Below are 6,014 nucleotides of genomic sequence, written 5' to 3'. Positions count from 1 at the left end.
GTGAAAGATAAAAATGGTAGATTACTAGTTGAGAAGGGAGAAAAAGTGAGCAGATGGAGAGAACACTTTAATGAATTGTTGAACACAGAGAATGAAAGAAATGTGAGTATATGTGGCTGGGGAATGGCTGGGAGGAGGGAGGTAAGAAGACAGGAGGAAATCAGTAGGATGGAAGTAGTGGAATGAAGAAAGTCAAAATGGAGAAAGCCCCAGGAATTGATGGAGTGTGTGGTGAAATGCTGAAGCATGGGGGAGAGATAGTAGTAAAATGAATGTGGAAGATGTGTAGATTGGCCTGGGAGGATGGCAGGGTCCCGGAAGATTGGAAGTCAGGTATAATTATTCCCTTGTACAAAGGGAAAGGGGAAAAAGAAGTGTGTGGTAATCATAGGGGGATTTGTCTTCTTAGTGTAATAGGAAAAGTATACGGTAGGATACTTATTGACAGAGTTAGGGAAATAACAGAGGAATTAGTTGAAGAACAGGGAGGCTTTAGGAAGGGAAGAGGTCAGATATTCATTCTTAGATCTTAAGTGGAAAAGTTTCTAGAGAAGGGAAAGAAGTTGTATGCAGCCTTCATGGATTTGGAGAAAACATGTGACAGGGTGGATAGACAAGGATTGTGGAAAGTTTTAAGAATATATGGAGTAGATGGGTAGTTGCTGAATGCTTTGAAGAGTATGTATGAGGGTGCTAAGGCTGCAGTGCGTGTGGATAGTGATCCGAGTTTTTCTATTTGAAGGTTGGGTTGAAACAGGGATGTGTCATGTCTCCATGGTTGTTCAATTTGTATATGGTTGGGGTTATAAAAGAGATACAAGGTAGGGCAGTGGATGTTGGAGTGGCCCTAATGAGAGAGGGCAGTGTCTGGAAACTCCCTGTACTGTTGTTTGCAAATGATGCTGTGTTGTTACGACGAAGGGGAGTTTCAAGGCTTGGTGGATGAGTTAGGGAGTGTGTGTAAGAAACGGAATCTAAAGGTGAATGTAGGGAAGAGTAAAGTTATTTGTCTTCGAGACAGGTGAAGTCAGTAAATGTACACTGAGGTTGGATGATGAGGAAGTGGAAAATGTGAGTACATTTAAGTACTTGGGTAGTGTGAGGAGTAAGGATGGAAGTTTGGAGGGAAAAGTGCTTAAAAGGGTAGGGGAGGGCGGTGATGGTTTGGACAGTGCATTCCCTGAGAAACGTATGGGACCTAGGGCCGTGTGATCTTGTGTGAAAGTGGGAGAGTTTGTTTACTTCGACCACACTGAGCCTCCCAGCTAGAAACCCCTCACTTTTTGATGCAGGTCAGATTTTATGTTTTTTGCATCTCCTATGTTATAATTTGAGTGTATATCGTAAGCTCTACTTAATGAATATGTCAAGCATCGAACTGTGCAATATCAGGGTGAATCTGTGTTGCATGTAGAACATATTGCTATGGAAAACGAATGTTAAACTCGCTCGGGTGAAACTTGAGAGTACCCGTCAATTAATTACATACCTGTAGGTTCGGGATGATTCGGACAGTTGAGGAGGGGGGTGGTTCGGACATTCCTATCCCTCAACCACTACCAAGTCATGACCTTATCAAATTATAACGCTACTTTTGATCATTTATATTTGAACACAGTGAAACACCATTCTTAATAGCTATCAGGGAATATATATTAATAGTTTTATTTGTTTAACCTATTCTTCAAAGCGTTAAAAGAAGGGAGGGGTATTACAATTTGTTTCAGTTTTGCAGGCTACAATATGCATTAAAAGTCTTAAGTTAGTCCTTCTGAAATAAGGCCTAGAAAGTGAAAAATGAAGTCAATATTTCAGACAGGGAGGGAGAGAGAGAGAGAGGCTAATTATGCATAATTTTGTGGCAGGAAGAGGTTGTCATTTATTTTTAATTCTGGTGAAGGTTATTTCAGTTTACATATACATATATATATACATATATATACGTATTTCAGTTCATATATATATATATATATATATATATATATAATATATATATTATATATATATATATATATATATATATATATATATATTATATATATATATATATATTATATATATATATATATATATATAATATATATATATATTTTATATATATATATATATATATATATATATATATATATATATATATATATATATATATATTATATATATATATATATATATATATATATATAATATATATATATATTTTATATATATATATATTATATATATATATATATATATATATATATATATATATATATATATATATATATATATATATATATATATTTTATATATATATATATTATATATATATATATATATTATATATATATATATATATATATATTTTATATATATATATATATTATATATATATATATATATATATTATATATATATATATATATATATATATATATATATATATATATATATATATATATATATATAGCTTAGAGCTGAAGAGCTAAGAATTTCATATCAACCTAATGAGCAAAATGATGTGGCAACATTTTAACATAAACCAGATTACATTGCTGCTTAAACCTGAATTTTTATATATTTTTTTTAAATGTCCCAACTATCACCGCCCTCCCCTACAACAATGAAGAAAGGTTGCTGGTTCCTTGAAGGCAGTGATAAGAAACAGGAAGTGAGCATGGAAGTGAAAAAGTTATTACATAACAGTATTGTGATACCAACTCTAACGTATGGAAGTGAAACTTGGACTTTGTTGGAAGGACACAAGTCAAGAGTGAGAGCAGTGGAAATGAGTTATTTAAGACGAGCCTGTGGAGTCACATGGAGAGAGAGACTGACAAATGAGGATGTGAAGGAGCGTTGTGGTGTGGATGTGATAGGAAGCGTTAGGAGAAACACAGAGGTGGTTTGGCCATGTGGAGAGGATGGAGAGTGAGAGACTGACGAGGAGAGTGTATGTGAGCGAGATGGAGGGGGAGAGACGGAGGGGAAGGCCAAGGATGAGATGGAGGATGGAGTGGAGAGATATATGGGGTGTGTGTGAATTGGGAGCAGGGCAGTGAAATGGCGGGGGACAAGGTGATGTGAAGACGATTTGTTTGTGGCCACCCCGTATAATGGCAATAGATAGACCATATTATTACTTATAATTATCATGAATTAATAATAATGACCACGCGGAAAAAAAAGAAAAGAAAAAAAAAGTGGACTTCTTACCAAGCTTCCGCGCAGAAAAAATCCATTCGTGAAGCAGGCCTTAGATGCAGTAAAGAGCATGTGGGAGTGTGTCAGACAGCCTCCCGCTCAGTTTATCATAAATTCTTTTCTAGGATAGGTTTAGACCTCCTCTGATGCTAATGCCATGGTAAATAGATCAGGAAGTGCATGCTCTTTTTTCACAGTAGCAATTACCCCCGTTTCTGGGCTCACCTTTGGGTGATGGCAATGTGAAATTCGTATTGTTTATGAAGGCTCCAACATGCTTGCATACGTCGGACTTGGTCACCTACCGGCACCTCTCCGCACTCCCCGATCTCTAGCAGCCTCCGTATTCAGTCCCTTATCCATGAGGTCACGTAATATAACCACATCCCAGGTCTTTTCATTCCCCCCCCCCCTCGAACCCCTACATTCGACGTTTATACATCTCACCTCCGGCACTCAATTGTCATCCTCCATCGCCTCAACATGCCCAAACCACCTCAATCTACCCCTCATCATATCAGTACATTAAAGTCCCACTGTCCTCTCTTCAATCGCAATCTTAGCCTCACCAAGCCTCACATTCAAGGACACTCCACACATCCATCTAATCAGTCACTTCTGTACATGAGCCTATGAATATCCTCTTCCTCTACTGCCCTAGTCACACTAGCATACAGCATTACACTCCTAACACATGCCGCATACAATGATACCTATCACAGAGGGAGAGCCCTCCTACTGTCAGGGAAAGCAACAGCTCCCCGAACTTCCTCCAACCACAGACCAGCCCCACCACCAGCACGTATGTTCCCCAAATAAACTCCACACTCTCCAGGGACTCGCCAGAAAGATCAACTCTTTCACACCTGACAACCCCCACATGCTCTCCCCGACAGACGTCCGCGCACACACAAAATCATTACCTCGTAATATACCTCTACTAACAGCATAGGTGAGTTAGAAATTATTATAAAAACAGTCCTTGACTTACGACGGGGTTGCACTCCGATGATTGCTGTAAGTTGAAATGCATACACAATAGTCAGATATACAGTGCACGTTAACAAAACATGTCCAAATACTCTAACAAATAGTCTTGCATATAACTGTTATCATCATCTGGACCTTTCCCATCTTAGGGCAGGGTGAGGAGCAGCAATAACAAAAATTTTCATCTACGAAAACTTAAGTTGCCCTCACATCGGCACTAGCAGCCTCACCAATCACCTAGTTGTTATGTTAGGAAAAATGATTTCTAAACCACATAAACCAGTCATGACTAGCATGAAACTGCACATCACAATCACGGCACGCCGTTCATTTAGCATGATAAAAACAGGCTGTAGGCTTAGGTTTGAGATAAAACGAGTGCATCCTTAGTTGCAAACTGTATTTCGCAGTAAAGAGAAACTGTAAACAATAACAAAAATAAACAAATTAATATATCTGTAACATAGCTATAAATTATAAAACAGAACTTAAATTCCATTATTCAGACTGCTGGCAACGCATTCGGTTTGAGAGGGAACCTTGGGAATGCTGCCTAACAGGCTTGCTACCGACTGTGACCACAATCGGGTGTAACTCGAAAGCAATTGTTGGCTATTTAGGGCCTTCATATTAAGTGCTGAAGTCGGATGGTTGGAAGTTGAAGTAACCAATTAGAGCTGTTACACTTGCTGTGCTGACGATACAAATTTGTAATCAACCTTCAAGACTTCGCGGCCACGGAGTTCTGGCCCACTCTTCTCAGACTGGTAAACTGCACAAGACTTCTGAGCATACGGTACACTACGTGCAGTCATCCAAATGCCAACCCACGTGTATTCACACAAACGCAGGCTAGAGACCTTTGCATTTTGTCGTGTAAAAAATGTTCCAGATAATCTGCCAAGGTCTTGGGTATCACTGCTTTGACTGAACCATCTTCACATGTCAGCATCTGCATAGTACGGTCGAGTTTTGCCTCACACATACTGGATGGGAGCAGCACAAGCTGTAGATGGACGAGCTGACCTTCACAGTGACAGAGATCCGAGGTGGCAACACTTATCGCAGATGTGGCAGAGACCCATCAACTCTCAACCCGAGAGTATTAAATCCCTGGACAGTGTGATGGCTTGGGGCACTTTCAGATAATATGGATAGGGAAATCTTGCTGTGGTACAATAACGGTGTAGTAATGAATAGATGCAACTATCTGGGATTGCTGTGTGGACACCTTCCCAACTGTTTTGCATGTTGCCAGGCATTTCAAAGATGACGGTGCCCCTTACCACACAGTCGAGATCTCACTACCTGGCTCAAAGTTCAGGGATTCTGGTTGAGGTGCTGGATAAGTGATCTGGTGATTCTCCAAACTAAGCAATGGAGAACTTGTAAGACCCCATCAAGGAAGAGTTGACACTTCCTCAGACCCACTCCTGGTGAGGGATGTGTAGAAACTTTGGAACAATACGGACCAGTACGCCTCCAGAACCTGTCAGATTGTCCCTAATCTCACGAAGTGCCTTAGGAACAAAGGTTGCCCCGTAAGATACTGGACCTTGCCAAGCTCTATTTAGTTTTACTATCCTTAGGTGTGGGGTTTGGCTAACTTCAGTTTAAGACCTCCCAGGGCCGCAAGGTTTAACTCTCGCTGGTAATCACATTGTATTCTAATTAGTACTGTACAATAAATTCGGATCTCGGAAATTCCTACCAATGAAAAGGATAAAGTTCAGTGCTGCAACAACTTCACATTCAGATCTTGCAGATACACTGAAGTCAGGACTTTCATTAGTGAGGCCCAATACACTAGGCTTGCCATTTGATGGTGCCATACTTCTGTA

Source organism: Coenobita brevimanus, chromosome 55 (genome assembly GCF_032717465.1).
Source record: "Coenobita brevimanus isolate Jiangsu-jjx chromosome 55, ASM3271746v2, whole genome shotgun sequence".
Classification (NCBI taxonomy): Eukaryota; Metazoa; Arthropoda; class Malacostraca; order Decapoda; family Coenobitidae; genus Coenobita; species Coenobita brevimanus.
The sequence above is the reverse complement of the archived record's forward strand: the minus strand, read 5'-3'. Positions refer to the sequence as shown.